Source organism: Symsagittifera roscoffensis, chromosome 3 (assembly GCF_963678635.1).
Source record: "Symsagittifera roscoffensis chromosome 3, txSymRosc1.1, whole genome shotgun sequence".
In the NCBI taxonomy this organism is placed as follows: Eukaryota; Metazoa; Xenacoelomorpha; order Acoela; family Convolutidae; genus Symsagittifera; species Symsagittifera roscoffensis.
Window position 1 is genome coordinate 12,221,739 of NC_087064.1, and position 26,939 is coordinate 12,248,677.

The 26,939-nt window shown below is 35.3% G+C and overlaps 1 protein-coding gene and 14 non-coding genes across 15 annotated transcripts in view; 14 read left to right on the forward strand and 1 right to left on the reverse strand.

Moving 5' to 3' along the window:
• Positions 1-26,939, reverse strand: part of LOC134842826 (neo-calmodulin-like) — a 212,006-nt gene that overhangs the window by 32,904 nt on the left and 152,163 nt on the right. The gene's annotated exons all lie outside the window — the stretch shown is intronic.
• Positions 15-85, forward strand: Trnag-ccc (transfer RNA glycine (anticodon CCC)). Its single transcript has one exon. It is a non-coding gene; the product is annotated as a tRNA-Gly (tRNA).
• Trnag-ccc (transfer RNA glycine (anticodon CCC)) lies at positions 1,689-1,759 on the forward strand. The gene has a single exon. It is a non-coding gene; the product is annotated as a tRNA-Gly (tRNA).
• Trnag-ccc (transfer RNA glycine (anticodon CCC)) lies at positions 3,666-3,736 on the forward strand. The gene has a single exon. It is a non-coding gene; the product is annotated as a tRNA-Gly (tRNA).
• Positions 5,340-5,410, forward strand: Trnag-ccc (transfer RNA glycine (anticodon CCC)). The gene has a single exon. It is a non-coding gene; the product is annotated as a tRNA-Gly (tRNA).
• On the forward strand, positions 7,317-7,387 carry Trnag-ccc (transfer RNA glycine (anticodon CCC)). Its single transcript has one exon. It is a non-coding gene; the product is annotated as a tRNA-Gly (tRNA).
• On the forward strand, positions 8,990-9,060 carry Trnag-ccc (transfer RNA glycine (anticodon CCC)). The gene has a single exon. It is a non-coding gene; the product is annotated as a tRNA-Gly (tRNA).
• Trnag-ccc (transfer RNA glycine (anticodon CCC)) lies at positions 11,263-11,333 on the forward strand. The gene has a single exon. It is a non-coding gene; the product is annotated as a tRNA-Gly (tRNA).
• On the forward strand, positions 11,559-11,629 carry Trnag-ccc (transfer RNA glycine (anticodon CCC)). The gene has a single exon. It is a non-coding gene; the product is annotated as a tRNA-Gly (tRNA).
• On the forward strand, positions 13,508-13,578 carry Trnag-ccc (transfer RNA glycine (anticodon CCC)). Its single transcript has one exon. It is a non-coding gene; the product is annotated as a tRNA-Gly (tRNA).
• Trnag-gcc (transfer RNA glycine (anticodon GCC)) lies at positions 14,359-14,429 on the forward strand. Its single transcript has one exon. It is a non-coding gene; the product is annotated as a tRNA-Gly (tRNA).
• On the forward strand, positions 17,502-17,572 carry Trnag-ccc (transfer RNA glycine (anticodon CCC)). Its single transcript has one exon. It is a non-coding gene; the product is annotated as a tRNA-Gly (tRNA).
• Trnag-ccc (transfer RNA glycine (anticodon CCC)) lies at positions 22,046-22,116 on the forward strand. Its single transcript has one exon. It is a non-coding gene; the product is annotated as a tRNA-Gly (tRNA).
• Positions 23,996-24,066, forward strand: Trnag-ccc (transfer RNA glycine (anticodon CCC)). The gene has a single exon. It is a non-coding gene; the product is annotated as a tRNA-Gly (tRNA).
• On the forward strand, positions 24,847-24,917 carry Trnag-gcc (transfer RNA glycine (anticodon GCC)). Its single transcript has one exon. It is a non-coding gene; the product is annotated as a tRNA-Gly (tRNA).

The following is a 26,939-nucleotide window of genomic DNA, read 5'->3' on the forward strand; positions in this document are numbered from 1 at the left end:
GCAGTTTAAATCAAGCATCGGTGATTCAGTGGTAGAATTGTCGCCTCCCACGCGATAGACCCGGTTTCGATTCCCGGCCGATGCAAAGCAACAAAGCAAAAAATTTTGCCGGAAAAGCGCAAACTTAAATGTTTTCATTTTTTGCTGTTTCACTGTCAAAAAAGAGGAAAATCAAAATATTCAGCTGAGCTCAAAACCTCAATTAGACTGAAACAAAGTTTTCATGATTTTGTTCAAAGTTTTGGATGAAAAAATTGAATTGAAGAGCAAAACTTTGTTCAAACGATTAAAATAGTGAAAAACAAGCATCGCTGGTTCAGTGGTAGAATTGTCGCCAGCCACGCGATAGACCCGGGTCCGATTTCCGGCCGATACATAGCAGAAAAAATTTCCGAGGAAAGAGCAGTCTGAATCTTTTTTAGTTTATCACTGTTCCACTGTCAAAAAAGAGGAAATCTACTCAAATGAAAACTTTATTTTAAAACTCAAATGAATTGAATCGTTCATGATTTTGATTCAAAGTATTGTTAAAAATTGAATTGAAATGCAAAGTTTTTGTTCAAACGGTGAACATATTAATACAAGCATCAGTGGTTCAGTGGCAGGATTGTCGACTGCCAAGCAATATACCCGTGTTCGAGTCCCGGCCTATGCACCGCAGAAAGTTTTACTAGAAAAGCGCAAATTTAAAGTTTTGTAATTTTTACTGTCCACTGTCAAAAAAGAGGAAACTACTGAAATACTCAGCTGAACTCAACCTCAATTAGATTGGATTGAAGAGCAAAACTTTGTTCAAACGATTAAAATAGTGTAAATCAAGCATTGGTGGTTCAGTGGTAGAATTATCGCCTGGCACACGATAGACCAGTGTTCGATTCGCGTGCGATGCATAGCAGAAAAAAAATCCTAAGAAAGAGCAGTCTTAAGCTTTTGTAACTTATTATTGTTCCACTTTCAAGAAAAAAAACTACTCAAATGAATAGCTGAAGTTCAAAACTCAAATGAAATGAATCATTCATGATTTTGATTCGAAAACTTGGTGAAAAATTGAAATGAAGAGCAAAGTTTTTGTTCAAACGATGAAAGCAGATAAAAATCAAGCATCGGTGGTTCAGTTGTAGCATTGTTGCCTTCCACACAACAGACCATGGTTCGATTCCCGGGCAATGCAAAGCAGAAAAGCAGAAAAAATTTTCTAGAAAAGCGCAATTTTACGTTTCTTCAATTTTTTATTGTGCCACTGTAAAAAAAGTGGAAAACTACTCAAATAATTAGCTGAATTGGAAACCTCAATTAAAAGGAAACAAAGTTTTCATGATTTTGATTCAACCCTTTGATGAAAAACTTGGATGATAGAGCAAAACTTTGTTCAAACTATCAAAACAGATTACATCAAGCATCGATGGTTCAGTCGTAGAATTGGCGCCTGCCACGCGATAAACCCGGTTTCCATTCCCGTCCGATGCAAATCTCAAAAGCAGAAAAAATTTGCCGGAAAAGCGCAAACTTAAATTTTTGCAACTTTTTACTGTTCCACTGTCAAAAAAGAGGAAACTACTGAAATAGTTAACTGAATTGAACCTCAATTAGAATGAAACAAATTTTTCATGATTTTGTTCGAAGTTTCGAAGAAAAAAATGGATTGAAGAGCAAAAATTTGTTCAAACGATTAAAATAGTGTAAATCAAGCATCGGTGGTTCAGTGGTAGAATTGTCGCCTCCCACGCGATAGACCCGGTTTCGATTCCCAGCCGATGCAAAGCAACAAAGCAAAAAATTTTGCAGGAAAAGCGCAAACTTAAATGTTTTCATTTTTTGCTGTTTCACTGTCAAAAAAGAGGAAAATCAAAATATTCAGCTGAGCTCAAAACCTCAATTAGACTGAAACAAAGTTTTCATGATTTTGTTCAAAGTTTTGGATGAAAAAATTGGATTGAAGAGCAAAACTTTGTTCAAACGATTAAAATAGTAAAAATCAAGCATCGCTGGTTCAGTGGTAGAAATTTCGCCAGCCACGCAATAGACCCGGGTCCGATTTCCGGCCGATACATAGCAAAAAAAATTTCCGAGGAAAGAGCAGTCTGAATCTTTTTTAATTTATCACTGTTCCACTGTCAAAAAAGAGGAAATCTACTCAAATGAAAACTGTATTTTAAAACTCAAATGAATTGAATTGAATCGTTCATGATTTTGATTCAAAATATTGTTTACAAAAATGAATTGAAATGCAAAGTTTTTGTTCAAACGATGAACTTATTAATACAAGCATCAGTGGTTCAGTGGCAGGATTGTCGACTGCCAAGCAATATACCCGTGTTCGAGTCCCGGCCTATGCACCGCAGAAAGTTTTACTAGAAAAGCGCAAATTTAAAGTTTTTTTAATTTTTAATGTCCACTGTCAAAAAAGAGGAAACTACTGAAATACTCAGCTGAACTCAACCTCAATTAGATTGGATTGAAGAGCAAAACTTTGTTCAAACAATTAAAATAGTGTAAATCAAGAATTGGTGGTTCAGTGGTAGAGTTGTCGCCTGGCACACGATAGACCAGTGTTCAATTCGCGGGCGATGCATAGCAGAAAAAAATTCCTAAGAAAGAGCAGTCTTAAGCTTTTGTAATTTATTATTGTTCCACTTTCAAAAAAGAAAACTACACAAATGAATAAATGAAGTTCAAAACTCAAATGAAATGAATCATTCATGATTTTGATTCGAAAACTTGGTGAAAAATTGAAATGAAGAGCAAAGTTTTTGTTCAAACGATTAAAACAGATAAAAAGCAAGCATCGGTGGTTCAGTTGTAGCATTGTTGCCTTCCACACAATAGACCATGGTTCGATTCCCGGGCGATGCAAAGCAGAAAAGCAGAAAAAATTTTCTAGAAAAGCGCAATTTTACGTTCCTTCAATTTTTTATTGTGCCACTGTCAAAAAAAGAGGAAAACTACTCAAATAATTAGCTGAATTGGAAACCTCAATTAAAAGGAAACAAATTTTTCATGATTTTGATTCAACGCTTTGATGAAAAACTTGGATGATAGAGCAAAACTTTGCTGGAACGATTAGAGCATTTTAAATCAAGCATCGGTGGTTCAGTCGTAGAATTGTCGCCTGCCACGCGATAGACCCCATTTCGATTCCCGTCCAATGCAAATCAGAAAAGCAGAAAAATTTTGCCGGAAAAGATCAAACTTAAATGTTTTCATTTTTTTTTGTTTTACTGTCAAAAAAGAGGAAACTATCAAAATATTCAGCTGAGCTCAAAATCTCAATTAGACTGAAACAAAGTTTTCATATTTTTGTTCAAAGTTTTGATGAAAAAAATGGATTGAAGAGCAAAATTTTGTTCAAACGATTAAAATAGTGTAAATCAAGCATCGGTGGTTCAGTTGTAGCATTGTCGCCTTCCACGCAATAGAAAATGGTTCGATTCCCGGGCGATGCAAAGCAGAAAAACAGAAAAATTTTTCTAGAAAAGCGCAATTTTACGTTTTTTCATTTTTTTTTGTGCCACAGTCAAAAAAGAGGAAGACTACTCAAATAATTAGCTGAATTGGAAATCAATTAAAATGAAACAAAGTTTTCATGATTTTGATTCAACGCTTTCATGAAAAACTTGGATGATAGAGCAAAACTTTGCTGGAACGATTAGAGCAGTTTAAATCAAGCATCGGTGGTTCAGTGGTAGAATTGTCGCCTCCCACGCGATAGACCCGGTTTCGATTCCCGGCCGATGCAAAGCAACAAAGCAAAAAATTTTGCCGGAAAAGCGCAAACTTTAATGTTTTCATTTTTTGCTGTTTCACTGTCAAAAAAGAGGAAAATCAAAATATTCAGCTGAGCTCAAAACCTCAATTAGACTGAAACAAAGTTTTCATGATTTTGTTCAAAGTTTTGGATGAAAAAATTGAATTGAAGAGCAAAACTTTGTTCAAACGATTAAAATAGTGAAGAACAAGCATCGCTGGTTCAGTGGTAGAATTGTTGCCAGCCACGCGATAGACCCGGGCCCGATTTCCGGCCGATACATAGCAGAAAAAATTTCCGAGGAAAGAGCAGTCTGAATCTTTTTTAGTTTATCACTGTTCCACTGTCAAAAAAGAGGAAATCTACTCAAATGAAAACTTTATTTTAAAACTCAAATGAATTGAATCGTTCATGATTTTGATTCAAAGTATTGTTAAAAATTGAATTGAAATGCAAAGTTTTTGTTCAAACGGTGAACATATTAATACAAGCATCAGTGGTTCAGTGGCAGAATTGTCGAATGCCAAGCAATATACCCGTGTTCGAGTCCCGGCCTATGCACCGCAGAAAGTTTTACTAGAAAAGCGCAAATTTTAAGTTTTGTAATTTTTACTGTCCACTGTCAAAAAAGAGGAAACTACTGAAATACTCAGCTGAACTCAACCTCAATTAGATTGGATTGAAGAGCAAAACTTTGTTCAAACGATTAAAATAGTGTAAATCAAGCATTGGTGGTTCAGTGGTAGAATTATCGCCTGGCACACGATAGACCAGTGTTCGATTCGCGTGCGATGCATAGCAGAAAAAAAATCCTAAGAAAGAGCAGTCTTAAGCTTTTGTAACTTATTATTGTTCCACTTTCAAGAAAAAAAAACTACTCAAATGAATAGCTGAAGTTCAAAACTCAAATGAAATGAATCATTCATGATTTTGATTCGAAAACTTGGTGAAAAATTGAAATGAAGAGCAAAGTTTTTGTTCAAACGATTAAAACAGATAAAAATCAAGCATCGGTGGTTCAGTTGTAGCATTGTTGCCTTCCACACAACAGACCATGGTTCGATTCCCGGGCAATGCAAAGCAGAAAAGCAGAAAAAATTTTCTAGAAAAGCGCAATTTTACGTTTCTTCAATTTTTTATTGTGCCACTGTCAAAAAAGAGGAAAACTACTCAAATAATTAGCTGAATTGGAAACCTCAATTAAAAGGAAACAAAGTTTTCATGATTTTGATTCAACCCTTTGATGAAAAACTTGGATGATAGAGCAAAACTTTGTTCAAACTATCAAAACAGATTACGTCAAGCATCGATGGTTCAGTCGTAGAATTGGCGCCTGCCACGCGATAAACCCGGTTTCCATTCCCGTCCGATGCAAATCTCAAAAGCAGAAAAAATTTGCCGCAAAAGCGCAAACTTAAATTTTTGCAACTTTTTACTGTTCCACTGTCAAAAAGAGGAAACTACTGAAATAGTTAACTGAATTGAACCTCAATTAGAATGAAACAAATTTTTCATGATTTTGTTCGAAGTTTCGAAGAAAAAAATGGATTGAAGAGCAAAAATTTGTTCAAACGATTAAAATAGTGTAAATCAAGCATCGGTGGTTCAGTGGTAGAATTGTCGCCTCCCACGCGATAGACCCGGTTTCGATTCCCGGCCGATGCAAAGCAACAAAGCAAAAAATTTTGCCGGAAAAGCGCAAACTTAAATGTTTTCATTTTTTGCTGTTTCACTGTCAAAAAAGAGGAAAATCAAAATATTCAGCTGAGCTCAAAACCTCAATTAGACTGAAACAAAGTTTTCATGATTTTGTTCAAAGTTTTGGATGAAAAAATTGGATTGAAGAGCAAAACTTTGTTCAAACGATTAAAATAGTAAAAATCAAGCATCGCTGGTTCAGTGGTAGAAATTTCGCCAGCCACGCAATAGACCCGGGTCCGATTTCCGGCCGATACATAGCAAAAAAAATTTCCGAGGAAAGAGCAGTCTGAATCTTTTTTAATTTATCACTGTTCCACTGTCAAAAAAGAGGAAATCTACTCAAATGAAAACTGTATTTTAAAACTCAAATGAATTGAATTGAATCGTTCATGATTTTGATTCAAAATATTGTTTACAAAAATGAATTGAAATGCAAAGTTTTTGTTCAAACGATTAACTTATTAATACAAGCATCAGTGGTTCAGTGGCAGGATTGTCGACTGCCAAGCAATATACCCGTGTTCGAGTCCCGGCCTATGCACCGCAGAAAGTTTTACTAGAAAAGCGCAAATTTAAAGTTTTTTTAATTTTTAATGTCCACTGTCAAAAAAGAGGAAACTACTGAAATACTCAGCTGAACTCAACCTCAATTAGATTGGATTGAAGAGCAAAACTTTGTTCAAACAATTAAAATAGTGTAAATCAAGAATTGGTGGTTCAGTGGTAGAGTTGTCGCCTGGCACACGATAGACCAGTGTTCAATTCGCGGGCGATGCATAGCAGAAAAAAATTCCTAAGAAAGAGCAGTCTTAAGCTTTTGTAATTTATTATTGTTCCACTTTCAAAAAAGAAAACTACACAAATGAATAAATGAAGTTCAAAACTCAAATGAAATGAATCATTCATGATTTTGATTCGAAAACTTGGTGAAAAATTGAAATGAAGAGCAAAGTTTTTGTTCAAACGATTAAAACAGATAAAAAGCAAGCATCGGTGGTTCAGTTGTAGCATTGTTGCCTTCCACACAATAGACCATGGTTCGATTCCCGGGCGATGCAAAGCAGAAAAGCAGAAAAAATTTTCTAGAAAAGCGCAATTTTACGTTCCTTCAATTTTTTATTGTGCCACTGTCAAAAAAAGAGGAAAACTACTCAAATAATTAGCTGAATTGGAAACCTCAATTAAAAGGAAACAAATTTTTCATGATTTTGATTCAACGCTTTGATGAAAAACTTGGATGATAGAGCAAAACTTTGCTGGAACGATTAGAGAATTTTAAATCAAGCATCGGTGGTTCAGTCGTAGAATTGTCGCCTGCCACGCGATAGACCCCATTTCGATTCCCGTCCAATGCAAATCAGAAAAGCAGAAAAATTTTGCCGGAAAAGATCAAACTTAAATGTTTTCATTTTTTTTTGTTTTACTGTCAAAAAAGAGGAAACTATCAAAATATTCAGCTGAGCTCAAAATCTCAATTAGACTGAAACAAAGTTTTCATATTTTTGTTCAAAGTTTTGATGAAAAAAATGGATTGAAGAGCAAAATTTTGTTCAAACGATTAAAATAGTGTAAATCAAGCATCGGTGGTTCAGTTGTAGCATTGTCGCCTTCCACGCAATAGAAAATGGTTCGATTCCCGGGCGATGCAAAGCAGAAAAACAGAAAAATTTTTCTAGAAAAGCGCAATTTTACGTTTTTTCATTTTTTTTTGTGCCACAGTCAAAAAAGAGGAAGACTACTCAAATAATTAGCTGAATTGGAAATCAATTAAAATGAAACAAAGTTTTCATGATTTTGATTCAACGCTTTCATGAAAAACTTGGATGATAGAGCAAAACTTTGCTGGAACGATTAGAGCAGTTTAAATCAAGCATCGGTGGTTCAGTGGTAGAATTGTCGCCTCCCACGCGATAGACCCGGTTTCGATTCCCGGCCGATGCAAAGCAACAAAGCAAAAAATTTTGCCGGAAAAGCGCAAACTTTAATGTTTTCATTTTTTGCTGTTTCACTGTCAAAAAAGAGGAAAATCAAAATATTCAGCTGAGCTCAAAACCTCAATTAGACTGAAACAAAGTTTTCATGATTTTGTTCAAAGTTTTGGATGAAAAAATTGAATTGAAGAGCAAAACTTTGTTCAAACGATTAAAATAGTGAAGAACAAGCATCGCTGGTTCAGTGGTAGAATTGTTGCCAGCCACGCGATAGACCCGGGCCCGATTTCCGGCCGATACATAGCAGAAAAAATTTCCGAGGAAAGAGCAGTCTGAATCTTTTTTAGTTTATCACTGTTCCACTGTCAAAAAAGAGGAAATCTACTCAAATGAAAACTTTATTTTAAAACTCAAATGAATTGAATCGTTCATGATTTTGATTCAAAGTATTGTTAAAAATTGAATTGAAATGCAAAGTTTTTGTTCAAACGGTGAACATATTAATACAAGCATCAGTGGTTCAGTGGCAGAATTGTCGAATGCCAAGCAATATACCCGTGTTCGAGTCCCGGCCTATGCACCGCAGAAAGTTTTACTAGAAAAGCGCAAATTTTAAGTTTTGTAATTTTTACTGTCCACTGTCAAAAAAGAGGAAACTACTGAAATACTCAGCTGAACTCAACCTCAATTAGATTGGATTGAAGAGCAAAACTTTGTTCAAACGATTAAAATAGTGTAAATCAAGCATTGGTGGTTCAGTGGTAGAATTATCGCCTGGCACACGATAGACCAGTGTTCGATTCGCGTGCGATGCATAGCAGAAAAAAATCCTAAGAAAGAGCAGTCTTAAGCTTTTGTAACTTATTATTGTTCCACTTTCAAGAAAAAAAAACTACTCAAATGAATAGCTGAAGTTCAAAACTCAAATGAAATGAATCATTCATGATTTTGATTCGAAAACTTGGTGAAAAATTGAAATGAAGAGCAAAGTTTTTGTTCAAACGATTAAAACAGATAAAAATCAAGCATCGGTGGTTCAGTTGTAGCATTGTTGCCTTCCACACAACAGACCATGGTTCGATTCCCGGGCAATGCAAAGCAGAAAAGCAGAAAAAATTTTCTAGAAAAGCGCAATTTTACGTTTATTCAATTTTTTATTGTGCCACTGTCAAAAAAGAGGAAAACTACTCAAATAATTAGCTAAATTGGAAACCTCAATTAAAAGGAAACAAAGTTTTCATGATTTTGATTCAACCCTTTGATGAAAAACTTGGATGATAGAGCAAAACTTTGTTCAAACTATCAAAACAGATTACGTCAAGCATCGATGGTTCAGTCGTAGAATTGGCGCCTGCCACGCGATAAACCCGGTTTCCATTCCCGTCCGATGCAAATCTCAAAAGCAGAAAAAATTTGCCGCAAAAGCGCAAACTTAAATTTTTGCAACTTTTTACTGTTCCACTGTCAAAAAGAGGAAACTACTGAAATAGTTAACTGAATTGAACCTCAATTAGAATGAAACAAATTTTTCATGATTTTGTTCGAAGTTTCGAAGAAAAAAATGGATTGAAGAGCAAAAATTTGTTCAAACGATTAAAATAGTGTAAATCAAGCATCGGTGGTTCAGTGGTAGAATTGTCGCCTCCCACGCGATAGACCCGGTTTCGATTCCCGGCCGATGCAAAGCAACAAAGCAAAAAATTTTGCCGGAAAAGCGCAAACTTAAATGTTTTCATTTTTTGCTGTTTCACTGTCAAAAAAGAGGAAAATCAAAATATTCAGCTGAGCTCAAAACCTCAATTAGACTGAAACAAAGTTTTCATGATTTTGTTCAAAGTTTTTGATGAAAAAATTGGATTGAAGAGCAAAATTTTGTTCAAACGATTAAAATAGTAAAAATCAAGCATCGCTGGTTCAGTGGTAGAATTTTCGCCAGCCACGCAATAGACCCAGGTCCGATTTCCGGCCGATACATAGCAGAAAAAATTTCCGAGGAAAGAGCAGTCTGAATCTTTTTTAGTTTATCACTGTTCCACTGTCAAAAAAGAGGAAATCTACTCAAATGAAAACTTTATTTTAAAACTCAAATGAATTGAATCGTTCATGATTTTGATTCAAAATATTGTTTACAAAAATGAATTGAAATGCAAAGTTTTTGTTCAAACGGTGAACTTATTAATACAAGCATCAGTGGTTCAGTGGCAGGATTGTCGACTGACAAGCAATATACCCGTGTTCGAGTCCCGGCCTATGCACCGCAGACAGTTTTACTAGAAAAGCGCAAATTTAAAGTTTTTTTTAATTTTTACTGTCCACTGTCAAAAAAGAGGAAACTACTGAAATACTCAGCTGAACTCAACCTCAATTAGATTGGATTGAAGAGCAAAACTTTGTTCAAACAATTAAAATAGTGTAAATCAAGAATTGGTGGTTCAGTGGTAGAATTGTCGCCTGGCACACGATAGACCAGTGTTCAACTCGCGGGCGATGCATAGCAGAAAAAAATTCCTAAGAAAGAGCAGTCTTAAGCTTTTGTAACTTATTATTGTTCCACTTTCAAAAAAGAAAACTACTCAAATGAATAAATGAAGTTCAAAACTCAAATGAAATGAATCATTCATGATTTTGATTCGAAAACTTGGTGAAAAATTGAAATGAAGAGCAAAGTTTTTGTTCAAACGATTAAAACAGATAAAAAGCAAGCATCGGTGGTTCAGTTGTAGCATTGTTGCCTTCCACACAATAGACCATGGTTCGATTCCCGGGCGATGCAAAGCAGAAAAGCAAAAAAAAAATTTTCTAGAAAAGCGCAATTTTACGTTTTTTCAATTTTTTATTGTGCCACTGTCAAAAAAGAGGAAAACTACTCAAATAATTAGCTGAATTCGAAATCTCAATTAAAAAGAAACAAAGTTTTCATGATCTTGATTCAACGCTTTGATGAAAAACTTGGATGATAGAGCAAAACTTTGTTCAAACTATCAAAACAGATTACATCAAGCATCGATGGTTCAGTCGTAGAAATGGCGCCTGCCACGCGATAGACCCGGTTTCGATTCCCGGCCGATGCAAAGCAGAAAAACAGAAAATTTTTTCTAAATAAGCGCAATTTTACCTTTTTTCAATTTTTTATTGTGCCACAGTCAAAAAAGTTTTACTAGAAAAGCGCAAATTTAAAGTTTTTTTTAATTTTTACTGTCCACTGTCAAAAAAGAGGAAACTACTGAAATACTCAGCTGAACTCAACCTCAATTAGATTGGATTGAAGAGCAAAACTTTGTTCAAATAATTAAAATAGTGTAAATCAAGAATTGGTGGTTCAGTGGTAGAATTGTCGCCTGGCACACGATAGACCAGTGTTCAATTCGCGGGCGATGCATAGCAGAAAACAATTCCTAAGAAAGAGCAGTCTTAAGCTTTTGTAACTTATTATTGTTCCACTTTCAAAAAAGAAAACTACTCAAATGAATAAATGAAGTTCAAAACTCAAATGAAATGAATCATTCATGATTTTGATTCGAAAGCTTGGTGAAAAATTGAAATGAAGAGCAAAGTTTTTGTTCAAACGATTAAAACAGATAAAAAGCAAGCATCGGTGGTTCAGTTGTAGCATTGTTGCCTTCCACACAATAGACCATGGTTCGATTCCCGGGCGATGCAAAGCAGAAAAGCAGAAAAAATTTTCTAAAAAAGCGCAATTTTATGTTTTTTCAATTTTTTATTGTGCCACAGTCAAAAAAGAGGAAAACTACTCAAATAATTAGCTGAATTGGAAACATCAATTAAAATGAAACAAAGTTTTCATGATTTTGATTCAACGCTTTCATGAAAAACTTGAATGATAGAGCAAAACTTTGCTGGAACGATTAGAGCAGTTTAAATCAAGCATCGGTGGTTCAGTGGTAGAATTGTCGCCTCCCACGAGATAGACCCGGTTTCGATTCCCGGCCGATGCAAAGCAGAAAAACAGAAAATTTTTTCTAAAAAAGCGCAATTTTACGTTTTTTCAATTTTTTATTGTGCCACAGTCAAAAAAGAGGAAAACTACTCAAATAATTAGCTAAATTGGAAACATCAATTAAAATGAAACAAAGTTTTCATGATTTTGATTCAACGCTTTCATGAAAAACTTGGATGATAGAGCAAAACTTTGCTGGAACGATTAGAGCATTTTAAATCAAGCATCGGTGGTTCAGTGGTAGAATTGTCGCCTCCCACGCGATAGACACGGTTTCGATTCCCGGCCGATGCAAAGCAGCAAAGCAAAAAATTTTGCCGGAAAAGCGCAAACTTGAATGTTTTCATTTTTTACTGTTTCACTGTCAAAAAAGAGGAAACTATCAAAATATTCAGCTGAGCTCAAAACCTCAATTAGACTGAAACAAGTTTTGATGAAAAAATTGGATTGAAGAGCAAAACTTTGTTCAAACGATTAAAATAGTAAAAATCAAGCATCGCTGGTTCAGTGGTAGAATTGTCGCCAGCCACGCAATAGACCCGGGTCCGATTTCCGGCCGATACATAGCAGAAAAAATTTCCGAGGAAAGAGCAGTCTTAATCTTTTTTAATTTATCACTGTTCCACTGTCAAAAAAAAGGAAATCTACTCAAATGAAAACTGTATTAAAAACTCAAATCAATTGGTTAGTTCATGATTTTGATTCAAAATATTGTTAAAAAATTGAATTGAAATGCAAAGTTTTTGTTCAAACGGTGAACATATTAATACAAGAATCAATGGTTCAGTGGCAGGATTGTCGACTGCCAAGCAATATACCCGTGTTCGAGTCCCGGCCTATGCACCGCAGAAAGTTTCACTAGAAAAGCGCAAATTTAAAGTTTTGTATTTTTTACTGTCCACTGTCAAAAAAGAGGAAACTACTGAAATACTCAGCTGAACTCAACCTCAATTAGATTGGATTGAAGAGCAAAACTTGGTTCAAACGATTAAAATAGTGTAAATCAAGCATTGGTGGTTCAGTGGTAGAATTGTCGCCTGGCACACGATAGACCAGTGTTCGATTCGCGGGCGATGCAAAGCAGAAAAAAATTCCTAAGAAAGAGCAGTCTTAAGCTTTTGTAACTTATTATTGTTCCACTTTCAAAAAAGAAAACTACTCAAATGAATAAATGAAGTTCAAAACTCAAATGAAATGAATAATTCATGATTTTGATTCGAAAACTTGGTGAAAAATTGAAATGAAGAGCAAAGTTTTTGTTCAAACGATTAAAACAGATAAAAATCAAGCATCAGTGGTTCAGTTGTAGCATTGTTGCCTTCCACACAATAGACCAAGGTTCGATTCACGGGCGATGCAAAGCAGAAAAGCAGAAAAAATTTTCTAGAAAAGCGCAATTTTACGTTTCTTCAATTTTTTATTGTGCCACTGTCAAAAAAGAGGAAAACAACTCAAATAATTAGCTGAATTGGAAACCTCAATTAAAAGGAAACAAAGTTTTCATGATTTTGATTCAAAGCTTTGATGAAAATAATTGGATGATAGAGCAAAACTTTGCTGGAACAATTAAAGCAGTTAAAATCAAGCATCGGTGGTTCAGTTGTAGCATGGTCGCCTGCCACGCGATAGACCCAATTTCGATTCCCGTCTGATGCAAAGCAGAAAAGCAGAAAAATTTGCCGGAAAAACGCAAACTTAAATTTTTGCAACTTTTTACTGTTCCACTGTCAAAAAAGAGGAAACTACTGAAATATTTAACTGAATTGAACCTCAATTAGAATGAAACAAATTTTTCATGATTTTGTTCGGAGTTTCGAAGAAAAATTTGGATTGAAGAGCAAAACTTTGTTCAAACGATTAAAATAGTGTAAATCAAGCATCGGTGGTTCAGTTGAAGCATTGTTGCCTTCCACGCAATAGAACATGGTTCGATTCCCGGGCGATGCAAAGCAGAAAAACAGAAAAATTTTTCTAAAAAAGCGCAATTTTACGTTTTTTCAATTTTTTATTGTGCCACTGTCAAAAAAGAGGAAAACTACTCAAATAATTAGCTGAATTGGAAACATCAATTAAAATGAAACAAAGTTTTCATGATTTTGATTCAACGCTTTCATGAAAAACTTGGATGATAGAGCAAAAATTTGCAGGAACGATTAGAGCATTTTAAATCAAGCATCGCTGGTTCAGTGGTAGAATTGTCGCCTCCCACGCGATAGACCCGGTTTCGATTCCCGGCCGATGCAAAGCAGCAAAGCAAAAAATTTTGCCGGAAAAGCGCAAACTTGAATGTTTTCATTTTTTACTGTTTCACTGTCAAAAAAGAGGAAACTATCAAAATATTCAGCTGAGCTCAAAACCTCAATTAGACTGAAACAAAGTTTTCATGATTTTGTTCAAAGTTTTGATGAAAAAATTGGATTGAAGAGCAAAACTTTGTTGAAACGATTAAAATAGAGTAAATCAAGCATCGCTGGTTCAGTGGTAGAATTGTCGCCAGCCACGCGACAGACCCGGGTCCGATTTCCGGCCGATACATAGCAGAAAAAATTTCCGAGGAAAGAGCAGTCTTAACCTTTTGTAACTTATCACTGTTCCACTGTTAAAAAAGAGGAAATCTACGCAAATGAAAACTGTATTTTAAAACTCAAATGAATTGAATCATTCATGATTTTGATTCAAAATATTGTTAAAAAATTGAAACGAAGGGCAAAGTTTTTGTTCAAACGGTGAACATATTAATACAAGCATCAGTGGTTCAGTGGCAGGATTTTCGCCTGCCAAGCAATATACCCGTGTCCGAGTCCCGGCCTATGCAACGCAGAAAGTTTTCTAGAAAAGCGCAAGTTGAAAGTTTTGTTGTTTTTACTGTCCACTGTCAAAAAAGAGGAAACTACTGAAATACTCAGCTGAACTCAACCTCAATTAGAACGAAACAAATTTTTCATGATTTTGTTCGAAGTTTCGAAAAAAAATTGGATTGAAGGGAAAAACTTTGTTCAAACGATTAAAATAGTGTAAATCAAGCATCGGTGGTTCAGTGGTAGAATTGTCGCCTGCCACGCGATAGACCCGGGTTCGATTCCCGGCCGATGCAAAGCAGCAAAGCAAAAAATTTTACCGGAAAAGCGCAAACTTGAATGTTTTCATTTTTACTGTTTCACTGTCAAAAAAGAGGAAACTATCAAAATATTCAGCTGAGCTCAAAACCTCAATTAGACTGAAACAAAGTTTTCATGATTTTGTTCAAAGTTTTGATGAAAAAATTGGATTGAAGAGCAAAACTTTGAAACGATTAAAATAGAGTAAATCAAGCATCGCTGGTTCAGTGGTAGAATTGTCGCCAGCCACGCGATAGACCCGGGTCCGATTTCCGGCCGATACATAGCAGAAATTATTTCCGTGGAAAGAGCAGTCTTAAACTTTTGTAACTTGTTACTGTTCCACTGTCAAAAAAGAGGAAAACTACTCAATTGAATAGCTGTATTTTAAAACTCAAATGAATTGAATCTTTCAAAGTTTTGATTCAAAATATTGTTAAAAAATTGAAATGAAGGGCAAAGTTTTTGTTCAAAAGGTGAGAAACTTAATTCAAGCATCAGTGGTTCAGTGGCAGGATTGTCGCCTGCCAAGAAATATACCCGTGTTCGAGTCCCGGCCGATGCAGCGCAGAGAGTTTTACTAGATAAGTGCAAGTTTAAATTTTTGTAATTTTACTGTCCACTGTCAAAAAGAGGAAAAAAACTGAAATATTCAGCTGAATTCAACCTCAATTAGAATGAAACAAAACTTACATGATTTTGTTCGAAGTTTTGATGAAAAGATTGGATTGAAGAGCAAAACTTTCTTCAAACTATCAAAACAGTTTACATCAAGCATCGGTGGTTCAATTGTAGAATTGTCGCCTAGCACGCGATAGACACGGGTTCGATTACCGGCCGATGCATAGCAGAAAAAAATTCCTAAGAAAGAGCAGTCTTAAACTTTTGTAACTTATTACTGTTCCACTGTCAAAAAAGAAAACTACTCAATGAATAGCTGATGTTCAAAACTCAAATGAAATGAATCATTCATGATTTTGATTCAAAAATTCGGTGAAAAATTGAAATGAAGAGCAATGTTTTTGTTCAAACGATTAAAACAGATAAAAATCATGCATCGGTGGTTCAGTTGTATCATTGTTGCCTGCCACGCGATAGACCCGGGTTCGATTCCCGGCCGATGCAAAGCAGCAAAGCAAAAAATGTTACCGGAAAAGCGCAAACTTGAATGTTTTCATTTTTACTGTTTCACTGTCAAAAAAAAGGAAACTATCAAAATATTCAGCTGAGCTCAAAACCTCAATTAGACTGAAACAAAGTTTTCATGATTTTTTTCAAAGTTTTGATGAAAAAATTGGATTGAAGAGCAAAACTTTGTTGAAACGATTAAAATAGAGTAAATCAAGCATCGCTGGTTCAGTGGTAGAATTGTCGCCAGCCACGCGATAGACCCGGGTCCGATTTCCGGCCGATACATAGCAGAAATTATTTCCGTGGAAAGAGCAGTCTTAAACTTTTCTAACTTGTTACTGTTCCACTGTCAAAAAAGAGGAAAAATACTCAATTGAATAGCTGTATTTTAAAACTCAAATGAATTGAATCTTTCAAAATTTTGATTCAAAATATTGTTAAAAAATTGAAATGAAGGGCAAAGTTTTTGTTCAAAAGGTGAGAAACTTAATTCAAGCATCAGTGGCTCAGTGGCAGGATTGTCGCCTGCCAAGAAATATACCCGTGTTCGAGTCCCGGCCGATGCAGCGCAGATAGTTTTACTAGAAAAGTGCAAGTTTAAATTTTTGTAATTTTACTGTCCACTGTCAAAAAGAGGAAAAAAACTGAAATATTCAGCTGAATTCAACCTCAATTAGAATGAAACAAAACTTACATGATTTTGTTCGAAGTTTTGATGAAAAGATTGGATTGAAGAGCAAAACTTTCTTCAAACTATCAAAACAGTTTACATCAAGCATCGGTGGTTCAATTGTAGAATTGTCGCCTAGCACGCGATAGACACGGGTTCGATTACCGGCCGATGCATAGCAGAAAAAAAATCCTAAGAAAGAGCAGTCTTAAACTTTTGTAACTTATTACTGTTCCACTGTCAAAAAAGAAAACTACTCAATGAATAGCTGATGTTCAAAACTCAAATGAAATGAATCATTCATGATTTTGATTCAAAAATTCGGTGAAAAATTGAAATGAAGAGCAAAGTTTTTGTTCAAACGATTAAAACAGATAAAAATCATGCATCGGTGGTTCAGTTGTATCATTGTTGCCTTCCACGCAATAGACCTTGGTTCGATTCCCGGGCGATGCAAAGCAGAAAAATTTTACTAGAAAAGCACAATTTTACGTTTCTTCAATTTTTTATTGTGCCATTGTCAAAAAAGAGGAATACTACTCAAATAATTAGCTGAATTGGAAACCTCAATTAAAATGAAACAAAATTTTCATGATTTTGATTCAACGCTTTGATGAAAAACTTGGATGATAGAGCAAAACTTTGTTCAAACTATAAAACTATCAAAACAGATTACATCAAGCATCGGTGGTTCAGTCGTAGAATTGGCGCCTGCCACGCGATAGACCCGGTTTCCATTCCCGTCCGATGCAAATCACAAAAGCAGAAAAATTTTGCATGAAAAGCGCAAACTTAAATTTTTGCTACTTTTTACTGTTCCACTGTCAAAAAAGAGGAAACTACTGAAATATTCAACTGAATTGAACCTCAATTAGAATGAAACAAATGTTTCATGGTTTTGTTCGATGTTTCGAAGAAAAAAATGGATTGAAGAGCAAAAATTTGTTCAAACGATTAAAATAGTGTAAATCAAGCATCGGTGGTTCAGTTGTAGCATTGTCGCCTTCCACGCAATAGAAAATTGTTCGATTCCCGGGCGATGCAAAGCAGAAAAACAGAAAAATTTTTCTAGAAAAGAGCAATTTTACGTTTTTTTAATTTTTTTTTGTGCCACAGTCAAAAAAGAGGAAGACTACTCAAATAATTAGCTGAATTGGAAGTCAATTAAAATGAAACAAAGTTTTCATGATTTTGATTCAACGCTTTCATGAAAAACTTGGATGATAGAGCAAAACTTTGCTGGAACGATTAGAGCAGTTGAAATCAAGCATCGGTGGTTCAGTGAAAGAATTGTCGCCTCCCACGCGATAGACCCGGTTTCGATTCCCGGCCGATGCAAAGCAACAAAGCAAAAAATTTTGCCGAAAAAGCGTAAACTTAAATGTTTTCATTTTTTGCTGTTTCACTGTCAAAAAAAGAGGAAAATGAAAATATTCAGCTGAGCTCAAAACCTCAATTAGACTGAAACAAAGTTTTCATGATTTTGTTCAAAGTTTTAGATGAAAAAATTGGATTGAAGAGCAAAACTTTGTTCAACCGATTAAAATAGTGAAAATCAAGCATCGCTGGTTCAGTGGTAGAATTGTCGCCAGCCACGCGATAGACCCGGGTCCGATTTCCGGCCGATACATAGCAGAAAAAGTTCCCGAGGAAAGAGCAGTCTTAATCTTTTTTAATTTATCATTGTTCCACTGTCAAAAAAGAGACTGAAATCTACTCAAATGAAAACTGTATTTTAAAACTCAAATGAATTGAATCGTTCATGATTTTGATTCAAAATATTGTTAAAAAATTGAATTGAAATGCAAAGTTTTTGTTCAAACGGTGAACATATTAATACAAGCATCAGTGGTTCAGTGGCAGGATTGTCGACTGCCAAGCAATATACCCGTGTTCGAGTCCCGGCCTATGCACCGCAGAAAGTTTTACTAGAAAAGCGCAAATTTAAAGTTTTGTAATTTTTACAGTCCACTGTCAAAAAAGAGGAAACTACTGAAATACTCAGCTGAACTCAACCTCAATTAGATTGGATTGAAGAGCAAAACTTTGTTCAAACGATTAAAATAGTGTAAATCAAGCATTGGTGGTTCAGTGGTAGAATTGTCGCCTGGCACACGATAGACCAGTGTTCGATTCGCGGGCGATGCATAGCAGAAAAAAATTCCTAAGAAAGAGCAGTCTTAAGCTTTTGTAACTTATTATTGTTCCACTTTCAAAAAAGAAAACTACTCAAATGAATAGCTGAAGTTCAAAACTCAAATGAAATGAATCATTCATGATTTTGTTTCGAAAACTTGGTGAAAAATTGAAATGAAGAGCAAAGTTTTTGTTCAAACGATTAAAACAGATAAAAATCAAGCATCGGTGGTTCAGTTGTAGCATTGTTGCCTTCCACACAATAGACCATGGTTCGACTACCGGGCGATGCAAAGCAGAAAAGCAGAAAAAATTTTCTAGAAAAGCGCAATTTTACGTTTCTTCAATTTTTTATTGTGCCACTGTCAAAAAAGAGGAAAACAACTCCAATAATTAGCTGAATTGGAAACCTCAATTAAAAGGAAACAAAGTTTTTATGATTTTGATTCAACGCTTTGATGAAAAACTTGGATGATAGAGCAAAACTTTGTTCAAATTATCAAAACAGATTACATCAAGCATCGATGGTTCAGTCGTAGAATTGGCGCCTGCCACGCGATAGACCCGGTTTCCATTCCCGTCCGATGCAAATCTCAAAACCAGAAAAAATTTGCCGGAAAAGCGCGAACTTAAATTTTTGCAACTTTTTACTGTTCCACTGTCAAAAAAGAGGAAACTACTGAAATATTTAACTGAATTGAACCTCAATTAGAATGAAACAAATTTTTCATGATTTTGTTCGGAGTTTCGAAGAAAAATTTGGATTGAAGAGCAAAACTTTGTTTAAACGATTAAAATAGTGTAAATCAAGCATCGGTGGTTCAGTTGTAGCATTGTTGCCTTCCACGCAATTGAACATGGTTCGATTCCCGGGCGATGCAAAGCAGAAAAACAGAAAAATTTTTCTAAAAAAGCGCAATTGTACGTTTTTTCAATTTTTTATTGTGCCACAGTCAAAAAAGAGGAAAACTACTCAAATAATTAGCAGATGACTTGGAAACATCAATTAAAATGAAACAAAATTTTCATGATTTTGATTCAACGCTTTCATGAAAAACTTGGATGATAGAGCAAAACTTTGCTGGAACGATTAGAGCATTTTAAATCAAGCATCGGTGGTTCAGTGGTAGATATGTCGCCTCCCAAACGATAGACCCGCTTTCGATTCCCGGCCGATGCAAAGCAGCAACGCAAAAAATTTTGCCGGAAAAGCGCAAACTTGAATGTTTTCATTTTTTACTGTTTCACTGTCAAAAAAGAGGAAACTATCAAAACATTCAGCTGAGCTCAAAACCTCAATTAGACTGAAACAAATTTTTCATGATTTTGTTCGAAGTTTCGAAAAAAAATTGGATTGAAGGGCAAAACGTTGTTGAAACGATTAAAATAGAGTAAATCAAGCATCGCTGGTTCAGTGGTAGAATTGTCGCCAGCCACGCGATAGACCCGGGTCCGATTTCCGGCCGATACATAGCAGAAAAAATTTCCGAGGAAAGAGCAGTCTGAATCTTTTTTAGTTTATCACTGTTCCACTGTCAAAAAAGAGGAAATCTACTCAAATGAAAACTTTATTTTAAAACTCAAATGAATTGAATCGTTCATGATTTTGATTCAAAATATTGTTTACAAAAATGAATTGAAATGCAAAGTTTTTGTTCAAATGGTGAACTTATTAATACAAGCATCAGTGGTTCAGTGGCAAGATTGTCGACTGACAAGCAATATACCCGTGTTCGAGTCCCGGCCTATGCACCGCAGACAGTTTTACTAGAAAAGCGCAAATTTAAAGTTTTTTTTAATTTTTACTGTCCACTGTCAAAAAAGAGGAAACTACTGAAATACTCAGCTGAACTCAACCTCAATTAGATTGGATTGAAGAGCAAAACTTTGTTCAAACAATTAAAATAGTGTAAATCAAGAATTGGTGGTTCAGTGGTAGAATTGTCGCCTGGCACACGATAGACCAGTGTTCAATTCGCGGGCGATGCATAGCAGAAAAAAATTCCTAAGAAAGAGCAGTCTTAAGCTTTTGTAACTTATTATTGTTCCACTTTCAAAAAAGAAAACTACTCAAATGAATAAATGAAGTTCAAAACTCAAATGAAATGAATCATTCATGATTTTGATTCGAAAACTTGGTGAAAAATTGAAATGAAGAGCAAAGTTTTTGTTCAAACGATTAAAACAGATAAAAAGCAAGCATCGGTGGTTCAGTTGTAGCATTGTTGCCTTCCACACAATAGACCATGGTTCGATTCCCGGGCGATGCAAAGCAGAAAAGCAGAAAAAATTTTCTAGAAAAGCGCAATTTTACGTTTTTTCAATTTTTTATTGTGCCACTGTCAAAAAAGAGGAAAACTACTCAAATAATTAGCTGAATTCGAAATCTCAATTAAAAAGAAACAAAGTTTTCATGATCTTGACTCAACGCTTTGATGAAAAACTTGGATGATAGAGCAAAACTTTGTTCAAACTATCAAAACAGATTACATCAAGCATCGATGGTTCAGTCGTAGAAATGGCGCCTGCCACGCGATAGACCCGGTTTCGATTCCCGGCCGATGCAAAGCAGAAAAACAGAAAATTTTTTCTAAATAAGCGCAATTTTACCTTTTTTCAATTTTTTATTGTGCCACAGTCAAAAAAGTTTTACTAGAAAAGCGCAAATTTAAAGTTTTTTTTAATTTTTACTGTCCACTGTCAAAAAAGAGGAAACTACTGAAATACTCAGCTGAACTCAACCTCAATTAGATTGGATTGAAGAGCAAAACTTTGTTCAAACAATTAAAATAGTGTAAATCAAGAATTGGTGGTTCAGTGGTAGAATTGTCGCCTGGCACACGATAGACCAGTGTTCAATTCGCGGGCGATGCATAGCAGAAAACAATTCCAAAGAAAGAGCAGTCTTAAGCTTTTGTAACTTATTATTGTTCCACTTTCAAAAAAGAAAACTACTCAAATGAATAAATGAAGTTCAAAACTCAAATGAAATGAATCATTCATGATTTTGATTCGAAAGCTTGGTGAAAAATTGAAATGAAGAGCAAAGTTTTTGTTCAAACGATTAAAACAGATAAAAAGCAAGCATCGGTGGTTCAGTTGTAGCATTGTTGCCTTCCACACAATAGACCATGGTTCGATTCCCGGGCGATGCAAAGCAGAAAAGCAGAAAAAATTTTCTAAAAAAGCGCAATTTTATGTTTTTTCAATTTTTTATTGTGCCACAGTCAAAAAAGAGGAAAACTACTCAAATAATTAGCTGAATTGGAAACATCAATTAAAATGAAACAAAGTTTTCATGATTTTGATTCAACGCTTTCATGAAAAACTTGGATGATAGAGCAAAACTTTGCTGGAACGATTAGAGCAGTTTAAATCAAGCATCGGTGGTTCAGTGGTAGAATTGTCGCCTCCCACGAGATAGACCCGGTTTGATTCCCGGCCGATGCAAAGCAGAAAAACAGAAAATTTTTTCTAAAAAAGCGCAATTTTACGTTTTTTCAATTTTTTATTGTGCCACAGTCAAAAAAGAGGAAAACTACTCAAATAATTAGCTAAATTGGAAACATCAATTAAAATGAAACAAAGTTTTCATGATTTTGATTCAACGCTTTCATGAAAAACTTGGATGATAGAGCAAAACTTTGTTGGAACGATTAGAGCATTTTAAATCAAGCATCGGTGGTTCAGTGGTAGAATTGTCGCCTCCCACGCGATAGACACGGTTTCGATTCCCGGCCGATGCAAAGCAGCAAAGCAAAAAATTTTGCCGGAAAAGCGCAAACTTGAATGTTTTCATTTTTTACTGTTTCACTGTCAAAAAAGAGGAAACTATCAAAATATTCAGCTGAGCTCAAAACCTCAATTAGACTGAAACAAGTTTTGATGAAAAAATTGGATTGAAGAGCAAAACTTTGTTCAAACGATTAAAATAGTAAAAATCAAGCATCGCTGGTTCAGTGGTAGAATTGTCGCCAGCCACGCAATAGACCCGGGTCCGATTTCCGGCCGATACATAGCAGAAAAAATTTCCGAGGAAAGAGCAGTCTTAATCTTTTTTAATTTATCACTGTTCCACTGTCAAAAAAAAAGGAAATCTACTCAAATGAAAACTGTATTAAAAACTCAAATCAATTGGTTAGTTCATGATTTTGATTCAAAATATTGTTAAAAAATTGAATTGAAATGCAAAGTTTTTGTTCAAACGGTGAACATATTAATACAAGCATCAATGGTTCAGTGGCAGGATTGTCGACTGCCAAGCAATATACCCGTGTTCGAGTCCCGGCCTATGCACCGCAGAAAGTTTCACTAGAAAAGCGCAAATTTAAAGTTTTGTATTTTTTACTGTCCACTGTCAAAAAAAAGGAAACTACTGAAATACTCAGCTGAACTCAACCTCAATTAGATTGGATTGAAGAGCAAAACTTGGTTCAAACGATTAAAATAGTGTAAATCAAGCATTGGTGGTTCAGTGGTAGAATTGTCGCCTGGCACACGATAGACCAGTGTTCGATTCGCGGGCGATGCAAAGCAGAAAAAAATTCCTAAGAAAGAGCAGTCTTAAGCTTTTGTAACTTATTATTGTTCCACTTTCAAAAAAGAAAACTACTCAAATGAATAAATGAAGTTCAAAACTCAAATGAAATGAATAATTCATGATTTTGATTCGAAAACTTGGTGAAAAATTGAAATGAAGAGCAAAGTTTTTGTTCAAACGATTAAAACAGATAAAAATCAAGCATCAGTGGTTCAGTTGTAGCATTGTTGCCTTCCACACAATAGACCAAGGTTCGATTCACGGGCGATGCAAAGCAGAAAAGCAGAAAAAATTTTCTAGAAAAGCGCAATTTTACGTTTCTTCAATTTTTTATTGTGCCACTGTCAAAAAAGAGGAAAACAACTCAAATAATTAGCTGAATTGGAAACCTCAATTAAAAGGAAACAAAGTTTTCATGATTTTGATTCAAAGCTTTGATGAAAATAATTGGATGATAGAGCAAAACTTTGCTGGAACAATTAAAGCAGTTAAAATCAAGCATCGGTGGTTCAGTTGTAGCATGGTCGCCTGCCACGCGATAGACCCAATTTCGATTCCCGTCTGATGCAAAGCAGAAAAGCAGAAAAATTTGCCGGAAAAACGCAAACTTAAATTTTTGCAACTTTTTACTGTTCCACTGTCAAAAAAGAGGAAACTACTGAAATATTTAACTGAATTGAACCTCAATTAGAATGAAACAAATTTTTCATGATTTTGTTCGGAGTTTCGAAGAAAAATTTGGATTGAAGAGCAAAACTTTGTTCAAACGATTAAAATAGTGTAAATCAAGCATCGGTGGTTCAGTTGAAGCATTGTTGCCTTCCACGCAATAGAACATGGTTCGATTCCCGGGCGATGCAAAGCAGAAAAACAGAAAAATTTTTCTAAAAAAGCGCAATTTTACGTTTTTTCAATTTTTTATTGTGCCACTGTCAAAAAAGAGGAAAACTACTCAAATAATTAGCTGAATTGGAAACATCAATTAAAATGAAACAAAGTTTTCATGATTTTGATTCAACGCTTTCATGAAAAACTTGGATGATAGAGCAAAAATTTGCTGGAACGATTAGAGCATTTTAAATCAAGCATCGCTGGTTCAGTGGTAGAATTGTCGCCTCCCACGCGATAGACCCGGTTTCGATTCCCGGCCGATGCAAAGCAGCAAAGCAAAAAATTTTGCCGGAAAAGCGCAAACTTGAATGTTTTCATTTTTTACTGTTTCACTGTCAAAAAAGAGGAAACTATCAAAATATTCAGCTGAGCTCAAAACCTCAATTAGACTGAAACAAAGTTTTCATGATTTTGTTCAAAGTTTTGATGAAAAAATTGGATTGAAGAGCAAAACTTTGTTGAAACGATTAAAATAGAGTAAATCAAGCATCGCTGGTTCAGTGGTAGAATTGTCGCCAGCCACGCGACAGACCCGGGTCCGATTTCCGGCCGATACATAGCAGAAAAAATTTCCGAGGAAAGAGCAGTCTTAACCTTTTGTAACTTATCACTGTTCCACTGTTAAAAAAGAGGAAATCTACGCAAATGAAAACTGTATTTTAAAACTCAAATGAATTGAATCATTCATGATTTTGATTCAAAATATTGTTAAAAAATTGAAACGAAGGGCAAAGTTTTTGTTCAAACGGTGAACATATTAATACAAGCATCAGTGGTTCAGTGGCAGGATTTTCGCCTGCCAAGCAATATACCCGTGTCCGAGTCCCGGCCTATGCAACGCAGAAAGTTTTCTAGAAAAGCGCAAGTTGAAAGTTTTGTTGTTTTTACTGTCCACTGTCAAAAAAGAGGAAACTACTGAAATACTCAGCTGAACTCAACCTCAATTAGAACGAAACAAATTTTTCATGATTTTGTTCGAAGTTTCGAAAAAAAATTGGATTGAAGGGAAAAACTTTGTTCAAACGATTAAAATAGTGTAAATCAAGCATCGGTGGTTTAGTGGTAGAATTGTCGCCTGCCACGCGATAGACCCGGGTTCGATTCCCGGCCGATGCAAAGCAGCAAAGCAAAAAAATTTACCGGAAAAGAGCAAACTTGAATGTTTTCATTTTTACTGTTTCACTGTCAAAAAAGAGGAAACTATCAAAATATTCAGCTGAGCTCAAAACCTCAATTAGACTGAAACAAAGTTTCCATGATTTTGTTCAAAGTTTTGATGAAAAAATTGGATTGAAGAGCAAAACTTTGTTGAAACGATTAAAATAGAGTAAATCAAGCATCGCTGGTTCAGTGGTAGAATTGTCGCCAGCCACGCGATAGACCCGGGTCCGATTTCCGGCCGATACATAGCAGAAATTATTTCCGTGGAAAGAGCAGTCTTAAACTTTTGTAACTTGTTACTGTTCCACTGTCAAAAAAGAGGAAAACTACTCAATTGAATAGCTGTATTTTAAAACTCAAATGAATTGAATCTTTCAAAGTTTTGATTCAAAATATTGTTAAAAAATTGAAATGAAGGGCAAAGTTTTTGTTCAAAAGGTGAGAAACTTAATTCAAGCATCAGTGGTTCAGTGGCAGGATTGTCGCCTGCCAAGAAATATACCCGTGTTCGAGTCCCGGCCGATGCAGCGCAGAGAGTTTTACTAGATAAGTGCAAGTTTAAATTTTTGTAATTTTACTGTCCACTGTCAAAAAGAGGAAAAAAACTGAAATATTCAGCTGAATTCAACCTCAATTAGAATGAAACAAAACTTACATGATTTTGTTCGAAGTTTTGATGAAAAGATTGGATTGAAGAGCAAAACTTTCTTCAAACTATCAAAACAGTTTACATCAAGCATCGGTGGTTCAATTGTAGAATTGTCGCCTAGCACGCGATAGACACGGGTTCGATTACCGGCCGATGCATAGCAGAAAAAAATTCCTAAGAAAGAGCAGTCTTAAACTTTTGTAACTTATTACTGTTCCACTGTCAAAAAAGAAAACTACTCAATGAATAGCTGATGTTCAAAACTCAAATGAAATGAATCATTCATGATTTTGATTCAAAAATTCGGTGAAAAATTGAAATGAAGAGCAATGTTTTTGTTCAAACGATTAAAACAGATAAAAATCATGCATCGGTGGTTCAGTTGTATCATTGTTGCCTGCCACGCGATAGACCCGGGTTCGATTCCCGGCCGATGCAAAGCAGCAAAGCAAAAAATTTTACCGGAAAAGCGCAAACTTGAATGTTTTCATTTTTACTGTTTCACTGTCAAAAAAAAGGAAACTATCAAAATATTCAGCTGAGCTCAAAACCTCAATTAGTCTGAAACAAAGTTTTCATGATTTTTTTCAAAGTTTTGATGAAAAAATTGGATTGAAGAGCAAAACTTTGTTGAAACGATTAAAATAGAGTAAATCAAGCATCGCTGGTTCAGTGGTAGAATTGTCGCCAGCCACGCGATAGACCCGGGTCCGATTTCCGGCCGATACATAGCAGAAATTATTTCCGTGGAAAGAGCAGTCTTAAACTTTTCTAACTTGTTACTGTTCCACTGTCAAAAAAGAGGAAAACTACTCAATTGAATAGCTGTATTTTAAAACTCAAATGAATTGAATCTTTCAAAATTTTGATTCAAAATATTGTTAAAAAATTGAAATGAAGGGCAAAGTTTTTGTTCAAAAGGTGAGAAACTTAATTCAAGCATCAGTGGCTCAGTGGCAGGATTGTCGCCTGCCAAGAAATATACCCGTGTTGGAGTCCCGGCCGATGCAGCGCAGAGAGTTTTACTAGAAAAGTGCAAGTTTAAATTTTTGTAATTTTACTGTCCACTGTCAAAAAGAGGAAAAAAACTGAAATATTCAGCTGAATTCAACCTCAATTAGAATGAAACAAAACTTACATGATTTTGTTCGAAGTTTTGATGAAAAGATTGGATTGAAGAGCAAAACTTTCTTCAAACTATCAAAACAGTTTACATCAAGCATCGGTGGTTCAATTGTAGAATTGTCGCCTAGCACGCGATAGACACGGGTTCGATTACCGGCCGATGCATAGCAGAAAAAAAATCCTAAGAAAGAGCAGTCTTAAAC